The following is a 14,991-nucleotide window of genomic DNA, read 5'->3' as shown; positions in this document are numbered from 1 at the left end:
TGAAGACATAGACGAGACGTTGTATTCTTAATTCCGTTTTATTATCTGCGTAATAAAAGTAAAAAAAGTATTTTACCTTGTAATTTAAAAAATGACCTATTCTATAATTAAATAATATTGAATAGTGTTAAAAAGTTTTTCCATTTTCTAAATATTCTGTATAAAATCACATTTAAATTTTAATTCTTCATGCACGATGAACTGAAACCAACTCACCTGAAAGTGATTCGCAGTTTAATGCATTGCTATTTCAGTTTCCAAAATGTGCTATTTAAATCTGCCTACTTAGAGACTGAATTAAAATCAATAAAAAATATCTAGTTTTAGAAGATGGAGAGGAGGCAAAAAGAAGCCCCGAGACTTCCATTGCTTAAAGTCCTAGATAGCTTAATCCGGCTTTGCTGTTAATGGACAAATGATACGGAATTGTTTTTTCCAACAAGCGATTAAAAAAAACATTTAGTGACTAGAAAATTAGTTTCTGTCAATTCTCAATGTTTTTTTTTTACTTCCCTTCATTTTCATCTTACGTTTTCGATTATTAACTATGAACTTTAACGTTAACTGCGCCGAATTATAAATTTTGACGGACATTTTCTTGCATGTTTTTTCTGTGTTCAATTCTAACAAAAATTCTGTTACACTGTTCTGCATTGCAGTGCTACATAATCTTTGGAACATGATTTTTTTGGGATATTTCAAATTGCTTTCTAACGGAGATCTTTGTAATAAATAATTAAAATGATTTTAAAAAGACTATTTCTGAATTAACCTTATTTGAAACGCAAAAAATTATTTAATAAAAACATCAGTTCAAGACTGTTTAAAATAAAAAATTTTTTAAAAATGTAAAATTTCAGATTTTACTATTGAAGCGAATTTTATAAATTTTACTAAATTTATAGCAAATTTATACAAATAAAAAACCCTTTCAAGTGAATCAGCCATCCTTATTTCTTATATTTCTGTCTAGTTGTAAAAGTTGATTTTGAATTCTTTATTATCGTATATTCATATTTTACTATGAAAAGGACATTCCTATGAAAAGGACCTATGAAAAGGATCTTCCTATCTTTTACCTTACCTTTAAGATCCCTTGTAGGAAAATGGAAGGGACATTTGCGGGGGAAAGAGTAAAAGCGCTGATTTTACTTTTTTTAAGGTTCTTCCTATCATTCACCTTACCTGAAAGATCCCTTTTAGGAAAATGGAAAGAACATTCGGGGGGTGGGGGCTTAAAAGCGTTCCATGATATCCTACGCTGGAATTAACTTTATCTTGCAGTTACCACTGTCAAGACAATAAGAAAAAAAAGTATATCCACCTTCTTTGTATAGCAATATCGAATACTAATCCCTTAAAATTCTTTAATGATCTTGCCCACATAAGCATCTTTAATTGAATTTTTTGAAACAACCTGCTCTCAAGCATATAACCACTTAATTTGTGACCATTCTATGTTAAAAAAGGTTTTTCCCGGTATATTTTATCACTCCAAAACACGTACTACATTACTTTTAAAGTACTCTGCATGTATGCAAATTGAATTTTAAAAAAAGATATCTGTGAAGTAGGTTATGTTTAAACGCAATGCGTTTATTCGATTATTCTACAACTACTTTAATTATTCTACAACCACTTTTAATTATTCACTATTTAATTATTCTACTTTTAATTATTCAGTAATTTTTCTACAACTGCTTCCTGAAGTGAGTGTCAATTGTATTTAATTGATTTGTCGCATTAACTTGTCCCGAATCTACACGCGAGTTCCAAGAAATGAATTTCCGCTTTAAGAATAAGAATAATTCAAAACAATTACACCTATTACAAATTACAGGTATTTCCTTGTAAACAACGACAGTAAGAAAATTTTGAACACAATTCAAAATGAATCTTTGTCAGTATCATCAATTTTCAGATACGAAAACTCTCCGCTCTTTTGTGCATTCGCCATTCTGTTTTGGTTTCATCAAAATAAGGATAAGATGAAAGTTGGAAGAGACGTTTCTTTTTCACTAAGAAATAAATAGAAACACGGCACAGTTTTAATTAACATAATTTTGCATTATTAAAAATGAATATCAATACAGGAAATGAATACCAAAGAGAAAAACATGCCCAGCAAAGAACATTGGATAAAGCTCTTTTTACTTACCGTTTCTCTCTGTTCCCCTGTTTCCTTCTGTGGTGCAAGTGTTAAAATTCCGAAACGGTTCGAGACGACTTCCTGAAACTAATAATATTATTTCTTTATTATTTAGATTACCAAAACGGTTGCATTATATATATGTAACATATTTTGGTTTAAGTAGAATGCAGGTTTGAAGAAATAGACGAGACGTTCTATTCTTAATTCCGTTTTATTCTCTGCGTAATAAAAGTAAAAAAAGTATTTTACTTTGTAATTTAAAAAATGACCTATTCTATAATTAAATAATATTGAATAGTGTTAAAAAGTTTTTCCATTTTCTAAATATTCTGTATAAAATCACATTTAAATTTTAATTCTTCATGCACGATGAACTGAAACCAACTCATCTGAAAGTGATTCGCAGTTTAATGCATTGTTTTTTTAGTTTTCAATATGTGCTATTTAAAGCTGCCTACTTAGAGACTGAATTAAAATCAATAAAAAATATCTAGTTTTAGAAGATGGAGAGGAGGCAAAAAGAAGCCCAGAGACTTCCATTGCTTAAAGTCCTAGATAGCTTAATCCGGCTTTGCTGTTAATGGACAAATGATACGGAATTGTTTTTTCCAACAAGCGATTAAAAAAAACATTTAGTGACTAGAAAATTAGTTTCTGTCAATTCTCAATGTTTTTTTTTTTTTTTTCTTCCCTTCTTTTTCATCTTACGTTTTCGATTATTACCTATGAACTTTAACGTTAACTGCGCCGAATTATAAATTTTGACGGACATTTTCTTGCATGTTTTTTCTGTGTTCAATTCTAACAAAAATTCTGTTACACTGTTCTGCATTGCAGTGCTACATAATCTTTGGAACATGATTTTTTTTTGATATTTCAAATTGCTTTCTAACGGAGATCTTTGTAATAAATAATTAAAATGATTTTAAAAAGACTATTTCTGAATTAACCTTATTTGAAACGCAAAAAATTATTTAATAAAAACATCAGTTCAAGACTGTTTAAAATAAAAATTTTTTTAAAAATGTAAAATTTCAGATTTTACTATTGAAGCGAATTTTATAAATTTTACTAAATTTATAGCAAATTTATACAAATAAAAACGCTTTCAAGTGAAATAGCCATCATTATTTCTTATATTTCTGTCTAGTTGTAAAAGTTGATTTTGAATTCTTTATTATCGTATATTCATATTTTACTATGAAAAGGACCTATGAAAAGGATCTTCCTATCTTTTATCTTACCTGAAAGATCCCTTGTAGGAAAATGGAAGGGCCATTTGTGGGGGAAAGAGTAAAAGCGTGGATTTTACTTTCTTTAAGGTTCTTCCTATCTTTCACCTTACCTGAAAGATCCCTTTTAGGAAAATGGAAAGAACATTCGGGGGGTGGGGGCTTAAAAGCGTTCCATGATATCCTATGCCGGAATGACCTTTATCTTGCAGTTGCCACTGTCGAGACAATAAAAAAAAAGTATATCCACCTTCTTTGTATAGCTATATCGAATACTAATCCCTTAAAATTCTTTAATGATCTTGGCCACATAAGCATCTTTAATTGAATTTTTTGAAACAACCTGCTCTCAAGCATATAACCACTTAATTTGTGATCATTCTATGTTAAAAAATTTTTTTCCCGGTATATTTTATCACTCCAAAACACGTACTACATTACTTTTAAAGCATGTATGCAAATTGAATTTAAAAAAAAGATATCTGTGAAGTAGGTTATGATGTTTAAACGCAATGCGTTTATTCAATTATTCTACAACTACTTTAAATTATTCTACAACCACTTTTAATTATTCACTATTTAATTATTCAGTAATTTTTCTACAACTGCTTCCTGAAGTGAGTGTCAATTGTATTTAATTGATTTGTCGCATTAACTTGTCCCGAATCTACACGCGAGTTCCAAGAAATGAATTTCCGCTTTAAGAATAAGAATAATTCAAAACAATTACACCTATTACAGGTATTTCCTTGTAAACAACGACAGTAAGAAAATTTTGAACACAATTCAATATGAATCTTTGTCAGTATCATCAATTTTCAGATACGAAAACTCTCCGCTCTTTTGTGCATTCGCCATTCTGTTTTGGTTTCATCAAAATAAGGATAAGATGAAAGTTGGAAGAGACGTTTCTTATTCACTAAGAAATAAATAGAAACACGGCACAGTTTTAATTAACATAATTTTGCATTATTAAAAAATGAATATCAATACAGGAAATGAATACCAAAGAGAAAAACATGCCCAGCAAAGAACATTGGATAAAGCTCTTTTTACTTACCGTTTCCCTCTGTTCCCCTGTTTCCTTCTGTGGTGCAAGTGTTAAAATTCCGAAACGGTTCGAGACGACTTCCTGAAACTAATAGTATTATTTCTTTATTATTTAGATTACCAAAACGTTTGCATTATATATATGTAACATATTTTGGTTTAAGTAGAATGCAGGTTTGAAGACATAGACGAGACGTTGTATTCTTAATTCCGTTTTATTCTCTGCGTAATAAAAGTAAAAAAAGTATTTTACCTTGTAATTTAAAAAAATGACCTATTCTATAATTAAATAATATTGAATAGTGTTAAAAAGTTTTGCCATTTTCTAAATATTCTGTATAAAATCACATTTAAATTTTAATTCTTCATGCACGATGAACTGAAACCAACTCACCTGAAAGTGATTCGCAGTTTAATGCATTGCTATTTCAGTTTTCAAAATGTGCTATTTAAAGCTGCCTACTTAGAGACTGAATTAAAATCAATAAAAAATATCTAGTTTTAGAAGATGGAGAGGAGGCAAAAAGAAGCCCCGAGACTTCCATTGCTTAAAGTCCTAGATAGCTTAATCCGGCTTTGCTGTTAATGGACAAATGATACGGAATTGTTTTTTCCAACAAGCGATTAAAAAAAAAACATTTAGTGACTAGAAAATTAGTTTCTGTCAATTCTCAATGTTTTTTTTTTCTTCCCTTCTTTTTCATCTTACGTTTTCGATTATTACCTATGAACTTTAACGTTAACTGCGCCGAATTATAAATTATGACGGACATTTTCTTGCATGTTTTTTCTGTGTTCAATTCTAACAAAAATTCTGTTACACTGTTCTGCATTGCAGTGCTTATTTAATCTTTGGAACATGATTTTTTTGATATTTCAAATTGCTTTCTAACGGAGATCTTTGTAATAAATAATTAAAATGATTTTAAAAAGACTATTTCTGAATTAACCTTATTTGAAACGCAAAAAATTATTTAATAAAAACATCAGTTCAAGACTGTTTAAAATAAAAAATTTTTTAAAAATGTAAAATTTCAGATTTTACTATTGAAGCGAATTTTATAAATTTTACTAAATTTATAGCAAATTTATAAAAATAAAAACGCTTTCAAGTGAAATAGCCATCCTTATTTCTTGTATTTCTGTCTAGTTGTAAAAGTTGATTTTGAATTCTTTATTATCGTATATTCATATTTTACTATGAAAAGGACCTATGAAAAGGATCTTCCTATCTTTTACCTTACCTGAAAGATCCCTTTTAGGAAAATGGAAAGAACATTCGGGGGGTGGGGGCTTAAAAGCGTTCCATGATATCCTACGCCGGAATGACTTTTATCTTGCAGTTGCCACTGTCAAGGCAATAAGAAAAAAAAGTATATCCACCTTCTTTGTATAGCTATATCGAATACTAATCCCTTAAAATTCTTTAATGATCTTGCCCACATAAGCATCTTTAATTGAATTTTTTGAAACAACCTGCTCTCAAGCATATAACCACTTAATTTGTGACCATTCTATGTTAAAAAAGGTTTTTCCCGCTATATTTTATCACTCCAAAACACGTACTACATTACTTTTAAAGTACTCTGCATGTATGCGAATTGAATTAAAAAAAAAGATATCTGTGAAGTAGGTTATGTTTAAACGCAATGCGTTTATTCAATTATTCTACAACTACTTTAATTATTCTACAACCACTTTTAATTATTCACTATTTAATTATTCTACTTTTAATTATTCAGTAATTTTTCTACAACTGCTTCCTGAAGTGAGTGTCAATTGTATTTAATTGTTTTGTCTCATTAACTTGTCAAGAATCTACACGCGAGTTCCAAGAAATGAATTTCCGCTTTAAGAATAAGAATAATTCAAAACAATTACACCTATTACAAATTACAGGTATTTCCTTGTAAACAACGACAGTAAGAAAATTTTGAACACAATTGAAAATGAATCTTTGTCAGTATCATCAATTTTCAGATACGAAAACTCTCCGCTCTTTTGTGCATGTGCCATTCTGTTTTGGTTTCATCAAAATAAGGATAAGATGAAAGTTGGAAGAGACGTTTCTTATTCACTAAGAAATAAATAGAAACACGGCACAGTTTTAATTAACATAATTTTGCATTATTAAAAAATGAATATCAATACAGGAAATGAATACCAAAGAGAAAAACATGCCCAGCAAAGAACATTGGATAAAGCTCTTTTTACTTACCGTTTCTCTCTGTTCCCCTGTTTCCTTCTGTGGTGCAAGTGTTAAAATTCCGAAACGGTTCGAGACGACTTCCTGAAACTAATAGTATTATTTCTTTATTATTTAGATTACCAAAACGTTTGCATTATATATATGTAACATATTTTGGTTTAAGTAGAATGCAGGTTTGAAGACATAGACGAGACGTTGTATTCTTAATTCCGTTTTATTATCTGCGTAATAAAAGTAAAAAAAGTATTTTACCTTGTAATTTAAAAAATGACCTATTCTATAATTAAATAATAATATTGAATAGTGTTAAAAAGTTTTGCCATTTTCTAAATATTCTGTATAAAATCACATTTAAATTTTAATTCTTCATGCACGATGAACTGAAACCAACTCACCTGAAAGTGATTCGCAGTTTAATGCATTGCTATTTCAGTTTTCAAAATGTGCTATTTAAAGCTGCCTACTTAGAGACTGAATTAAAATCAATAAAAAATATCTAGTTTTAGAAGATGGAGAGGAGGCAAAAAGAAGCCCCGAGACTTCCATTGCTTAAAGTCCTAGATAGCTTAATCCGGCTTTGCTGTTAATGGACAAATGATACAGAAGTGTTTTTTCCAACAAGCGATTAAAAAAAATATTTAGTGACTAGAAAGATAGTTTTTGTCAATTCTCAATTTTTTTTTCTTTCCCTCTTCTTCATCTTACGTTTTCGATTATTACCTATGAACTTTAACGTTAACTGCGCCGAATTATAAATTTTGACGGACATTTTCTTGCATGTTTTTTCTGTGTTCAATTCTAACAAAAATTCTGTTACACTGTTCTGCATTGCAGTGCTACATAATCTTTGGAACATGATTTTTTTGGGATATTTCAAATTGCTTTCTAACGGAGATCTTTGTAATAAATAATTAAAATGATTTTAAAAAGACTATTTCTGAATTAACCTTATTTGAAACGCAAAAAATTATTTAATAAAAACATCAGTTCAAGACTGTTTAAAATAAAAAATTTTTTAAAAATGTAAAATTTCAGATTTTACTATTGAAGCGAATTTTATAAATTTTACTAAATTTATAGCAAATTTATACAAATAAAAACCCTTTCAAGTGAAATAGCCATCCTTATTTCTTATATTTCTGTCTAGTTGTAAAAGTTGATTTTGAATTCTTTATTATCGTATATTCATATTTTACTATGAAAAGGACATTCCTATGAAAAGGACCTATGAAAAGGATCTTCCTATCTTTTATTTTACCTGAAAGATCCCTTGTAGGAAAATGGAAGGGCCATTTGTGGGGGAAAGAGTAAAAGCGTGGATTTTACTTTCTTTAAGGTTCTTCCTATCTTTCACCTTACCTGAAAGATCCCTTTTAGGAAAATGGAAAGAACATTCGGGGGGTGGGGGCTTAAAAGCGTTCCATGATATCCTACGCCGGAATGACCTTTATCTTGCAGTTGCCACTGTCAAGACAATAAGAAAAAAAAGTATATCCACCTTCTTTGTATAGCTATATCGAATACTAATCCCTTAAAATTCTTTAATGATCTTGGCCACATAAGCATCTTTAATTGAATTTTTTGAAACAACCTGCTCTCAAGCATATAACCACTTAATTTGTGATCATTCTATGTTAAAAAAGGTTTTTCCCGGTATATTTTATCACTCCAAAACACGTACTACATTACTTTTAAAGTACTCTGCATGTATGCAAATTGAATTTAAAAAAAAGATATCTGTGAAGTAGGTTATGTTTAAACGCAATGCGTTTATTCAATTACTCTACAACTACTTTAAATTATTCCACAACCACTTTTAATTATTCACTATTTAATTATTCAGTAATTTTTCTACAACTGCTTCCTGAAGTGAGTGTCAATTGTATTTAATTGATTTGTCGCATTAACTTGTCCCGAATTTACACGCGAGTTCCAAGAAATGAATTTCCGCTTTAAGAATAAGAATAATTCAAAACAATTACACCTATTACAAATTACAGGTATTTCCTTGTAAACAACGACAGTAAGAAAATTTTGAACACAATTCAAAATGAATCTTTGTCAGTATCATCAATTTTCAGATACGAAAACTCTCCGCTCTTTTGTGCATTCGCCATTCTGTTTTGGTTTCATCAAAATAAGGATAAGATGAAAGTTGGAAGAGACGTTTCTTATTCACTAAGAAATAAATAGAAACACGGCACAGTTTTAATTAACATAATTTTGCATTATTAAAAAATGAATATCAATACAGGAAATGAATACCAAAGAGAAAAACATGCCCAGCAAAGAACATTGGATAAAGCTCTTTTTACTTACCGTTTCCCTCTGTTCCCCTGTTTCCTTCTGTGGTGCAAGTGTTAAAATTCCGAAACGGTTCGAGACGACTTCCTGAAACTAATAGTATTATTTCTTTATTATTTAGATTGCCAAAACGTTTGCATTATATATATGTAACATATTTTGGTTTAAGTAGAATGCAGGTTTGAAGACATAGACGAGACGTTGTATTCTTAATTCCGTTTTATTCTCTGCGTAATAAAAGTAAAAAAAGTATTTTACCTTGTAATTTAAAAAATGACCTATTCTATAATTAAATAATATTGAATAGTGTTAAAAAGTTTTGCCATTTTCTAAATATTCTGTATAAAATCACATTTAAATTTTAATTCTTCATGCACGATGAACTGAAACCAACTCACCTGAAAGTGATTCGCAGTTTAATGCATTGCTATTTCAGTTTTCAAAATGTGCTATTTAAAGCTGCCTACTTAGAGACTGAATTAAAATCAATAAAAAATATCTAGCTTTAGAAGATGGAGAGGAGGCAAAAAGAAGCCCCGAGACTTCCATTGCTTAAAGTCCTAGATAGCTTAATCCGGCTTTGCTGTTAATGGACAAATGATACGGAATTGTTTTTTCCAACAAGCGATTAAAAAAAAAACATTTAGTGTCTAGAAAATTAGTTTCTGTCAATTCTCAATGTTTTTTTTTTTTTTTTTTTCTACCCCTCTTTTTCATCTTACGTTTTCGATTATTACCTATGAACTTTAACGTTAACTGCGCCGAATTATAAATTTTGACGGACATTTTCTTGCATGTTTTTTCTGTGTTCACTTCTAACAAAAATTCTGTTACACTGTTCTGCATTGCAGTTCTTATTTAATCTTTGGAACATGATTTTTTTGGGATATTTCAAATTGCTTTCTAACGGAGATCTTTGTAATAAATAATTAAAATGATTTTAAAAAGACTATTTCTGAATTAACCTTATTTGAAACGCAAAAAATTATTTAATAAAAACATCAGTTCAAGACTGTTTAAAATAAAAAATTTTTTAAAAATGTAAAATTTCAGATTTTACTATTGAAGCGAATTTTATAAATTTTACTAAATTTATAGCAAATTTATAAAAATAAAAACCCTTTCAAGTGAAATAGCCATCCTTATTTCTTATATTTCTGTCTAGTTGTAAAAGTTGATTTTGAATTCTTTATTATCGTATATTCATATTTTACTATGAAAAGGACATTCCTATGAAAAGGACCTATGAAAAGGATCTTCCTATCTTTTACCTTACCTGAAAGATCCCTTGTAGGAAAATGGAAGGGACATTTGTGGGGGAAAGAGTAAAAGCGTGGATTTTACTTTCTTTAAGGTTCTTCCTATCTTTCACCTTACCTGAAAGATCCCTTTTAGGAAAATGGAAAGAACATTCGGGGGGTGGGGGCTTAAAAGCGTTCCATGATATCCTACGCCGGAATGAGCTTTATCTTGCAGTTGCCACTGTCAAGACAATAAGAAAAAAAAGTATATCCACCTTCTTTGTATAGCTATATCGAATACTAATCCCTTAAAATTCTTTAATGATCTTGCCCACATAAGCATCTTTAATTGAATTTTTTGAAACAACCTGCTCTCAAGCATATAACCACTTGATTTGTGATCATTCTATGTTAAAAAAAGGTTTTTCCCGGTATTTTTTATCACTCCAAAACACGTACTACATTACTTTTAAAGTACTCTGCATGTATGCAAATTGAATTTTAAAAAAAGATATCTGTGAAGTAGGTTATGTTTAAACGCAATGCGTTTATTCAATTATTCTACAACTACTTTAAATTATTCTACAACCACTTTTAATTATTCACTATTTAATTATTCTACTTTTAATTATTCAGTAATATTTCTACAACTGCTTCCTGAAGTGAGTGTCAATTGTATTTAATTGATTTGTCGCATTAACTTGTCCCGAATCTACACGCGAGTTCCAAGAAATGAATTTCCGCTTTAAGAATAAGAATAATTCAAAACAATTACACCTATTACAAATTACAGGTATTTCCTTGTAAACAACGACAGTAAGAAAATTTTGAACACAATTGAAAATGAATCTTTGTCAGTATCATCAATTTTCAGATACGAAAACTCTCCGCTCTTTTGTGCATTCGCCATTCTGTTTTCGTTTCATCAAAATAAGGATAAGATGAAAGTTGGAAGAGACGTTTCTTATTCACTAAGAAATAAATAGAAACACGGCACAGTTTTAATTAACATAATTTTGCATTATTAAAAAATGAATATCAATACAGGAAATGAATACCAAAGAGAAAAACATGCCCAGCAAAGAACATTGGATAAAGCTCTTTTTACTTACCGTTTCCCTCTGTTCCCCTGTTTCCTTCTGTGGTGCAAGTGTTAAAATTCCGAAACGGTTCGAGACGACTTCCTGAAACTAATAGTATTATTTCTTTATTATTTAGATTACCAAAACGTTTGCATTATATATATGTAACATATTTTGGTTTAAGTAGAATGCAGGTTTGAAGACATAGACGAGACGTTGTATTCTTAATTCCGTTTTATTCTCTGCGTAATAAAAGTAAAAAAAGTATTTTACCTTGTAATTTAAAAAATGACCTATTCTATAATTAAATAATAATATTGAATAGTGTTAAAAAGTTTTGCCATTTTCTAAATATTCTGTATAAAATCACATTTAAATTTTAATTCTTCATGCACGATGAACTGAAACCAACTCACCTGAAAGTGATTCGCAGTTTAATGCATTGCTATTTCAGTTTTCAAAATGTGCTATTTAAAGCTGCCTACTTAGAGACTGAATTAAAATCAATAAAAAATATCTAGTTTTAGAAGATGGAGAGGAGGCAAAAAGAAGCCCCGAGACTTCCATTGCTTAAAGTCCTAGATAGCTTAATCCGGCTTTGCTGTTAATGGACAAATGATACAGAAGTGTTTTTTCCAACAAGCGATTAAAAAAAAAAATTTAGTGACTAGAAAGTTAGTTTTTGTCAATTCTCAATTTTTTTTTTTTTCCCTCTTCTTCATCTTTCGTTTTCGATTATTACCTATGAACTTTAACGTTAACTGCGCCGAATTATAAATTTTGACGGACATTTTCTTGCATGTTTTTTCTGTGTTCAATTCTAACAAAAATTCTGTTACACTGTTCTGCATTGCACTGCTACATAATCTTTGGAACATGATTTTTTTGGGATATTTCAAATTGCTTTCTAACGGAGATCTTTGTAATAAATAATTAAAATGATTTTAAAAAGACTATTTCTGAATTAACCTTATTTGAAACGCAAAAAATTATTTAATAAAAACATCAGTTCAAGACTGTTTAAAATAAAAAAATTTTTAAAAATGTAAAATTTCAGATTTTACTATTGAAGCGAATTTTATAAATTTTACTAAATTTATAGCAAATTTATAAAAATAAAAACCCTTTCAAGTGAAATAGCCATCCTTATTTCTTATATTTCTGTCTAGTTGTAAAAGTTGATTTTGAATTCTTTATTATCGTATATTCATATTTTACTATGAAAAGGACATTCCTATGAAAAGGACCTATGAAAAGGATCTTCCTATCTTTTACCTTACCTGAAAGATCCCTTGTAGGAAAATGGAAGGGACATTTGTGGGGGAAAGAGTAAAAGCGTGGATTTTACTTTCTTTAAGGTTCTTCCTATCTTTCACCTTACCTGAAAGATCCCTTTTAGGAAAATGGAAAGAACATTCGGGGGGTGGGGGCTTAAAAGCGTTCCATGATATCCTACGCCGGAATGAGCTTTATCTTGCAGTTGCCACTGTCAAGACAATAAGAAAAAAAAGTATATCCACCTTCTTTGTATAGCTATATCGAATACTAATCCCTTAAAATTCTTTAATGATCTTGCCCACATAAGCATCTTTAATTGAATTTTTTGAAACAACCTGCTCTCAAGCATATAACCACTTAATTTGTGATCATTCTATGTTAAAAAAAGGTTTTTCCCGGTATTTTTTATCACTCCAAAACACGTACTACATTACTTTTAAAGTACTCTGCATGTATGCAAATTGAATTTAAAAAAAAGATATCTGTGAAGTAGGTTATGTTTAAACGCAATGCGTTTATTCAATTATTCTACAACTACTTTAAATTATTCTACAACCACTTTTAATTATTCACTATTTAATTATTCTACTTTTAATTATTCAGTAATATTTCTACAACTGCTTCCTGAAGTGAGTGTCAATTGTATTTAATTGATTTGTCGCATTAACTTGTCCCGAATCTACACGCGAGTTCCAAGAAATGAATTTCCGCTTTAAGAATAAGAATAATTCAAAACAATTACACCTATTACAAATTACAGGTATTTCCTTGTAAACAACGACAGTAAGAAAATTTTGAACACAATTGAAAATGAATCTTTGTCAGTATCATCAATTTTCAGATACGAAAACTCTCCGCTCTTTTGTGCATTCGCCATTCTGTTTTCGTTTCATCAAAATAAGGATAAGATGAAAGTTGGAAGAGACGTTTCTTATTCACTAAGAAATAAATAGAAACACGGCACAGTTTTAATTAACATAATTTTGCATTATTAAAAAATGAATATCAATACAGGAAATGAATACCAAAGAGAAAAACATGCCCAGCAAAGAACATTGGATAAAGCTCTTTTTACTTACCGTTTCCCTCTGTTCCCCTGTTTCCTTCTGTGGTGCAAGTGTTAAAATTCCGAAACGGTTCGAGACGACTTCCTGAAACTAATAGTATTATTTCTTTATTATTTAGATTACCAAAACGTTTGCAAAATATATATGTAACATATTTTGGTTTAAGTAGAATGCAGGTTTGAAGACATAGACGAGACGTTGTATTCTTAATTCCGTTTTATTCTCTGCGTAATAAAAGTAAAAAAAGTATTTTACCTTGTAATTTAAAAAATGACCTATTCTATAATTAAATAATAATATTGAATAGTGTTAAAAAGTTTTGCCATTTTCTAAATATTCTGTATAAAATCACATTTAAATTTTAATTCTTCATGCACGATGAACTGAAACCAACTCACCTGAAAGTGATTCGCAGTTTAATGCATTGCTATTTCAGTTTTCAAAATGTGCTATTTAAAGCTGCCTACTTAGAGACTGAATTAAAATCAATAAAAAATATCTAGTTTTAGAAGATGGAGAGGAGGCAAAAAGAAGCTCCGAGACTTCCATTGCTTAAAGTCCTAGATAGCTTAATCCGGCTTTGCTGTTAATGGACAAATGATACAGAAGTGTTTTTTCCAACAAGCGATTAAAAAAAAATATTTAGTGACTAGAAAGTTAGTTTTTCTCAATTCTCAATTTTTTTTTCTTTCCCTCTTCTTCATCTTACGTTTTCGATTATTACCTATGAAATTTAACGTTAACTGCGCCGAATTATAAATTTTGACGGACATTTTCTTGCATGTTTTTTCTGTGTTCAATTCTAACAAAAATTCTGTTACACTGTTCTGCATTGCAGTTCTTATTTAATCTTTGGAACATGATTTTTTTGGGATATTTCAAATTGCTTTCTAACGGAGATCTTTGTAATAAATAATTAAAATGATTTTAAAAAGACTATTTCTGAATTAACCTTATTTGAAACGCAAAAAATTATTTAATAAAAACATCAGTTCAAGACTGTTTAAAATAAAAAAATTTTTAAAAATGTAAAATTTCAGATTTTACTATTGAAGCGAATTTTATAAATTTTACTAAATTTATAGCAAATTTATACAAATAAAAACCCTTTCAAGTGAAATAGCCATCCTTATTTCTTATATTTCTGTCTAGTTGTAAAAGTTGATTTTGAATTCTTTATTATCGTATATTCATATTTTACTATGAAAAGGACATTCCTATGAAAAGGACCTATGAAAAGGATCTTCCTATCTTTTATTTTACCTGAAAGATCCCTTGTAGGAAAATGGAAGGGCCATTTGTGGGGGAAAGAGTAAAAGCGTGGATTTTACTTTCTTTAAGGTTCTTCCTATCTTTCACCTTACCTGAAAGATCCC

General features: G+C 29.5%; 1 protein-coding gene across 1 annotated transcript in view; it reads right to left on the bottom strand.

Moving 5' to 3' along the window:
* Positions 1–14,991, bottom strand: part of LOC129959242 (zinc finger protein 184-like) — a 97,856-nt gene that overhangs the window by 46,887 nt on the left and 35,978 nt on the right. The window lies entirely within an intron of this gene.

This window comes from Argiope bruennichi, chromosome X1, assembly GCF_947563725.1.
Source record: "Argiope bruennichi chromosome X1, qqArgBrue1.1, whole genome shotgun sequence".
In the NCBI taxonomy this organism is placed as follows: Eukaryota; Metazoa; Arthropoda; class Arachnida; order Araneae; family Araneidae; genus Argiope; species Argiope bruennichi.
The sequence above is the reverse complement of the archived record's forward strand: the minus strand, read 5'-3'. Positions and strand labels throughout refer to the sequence as shown.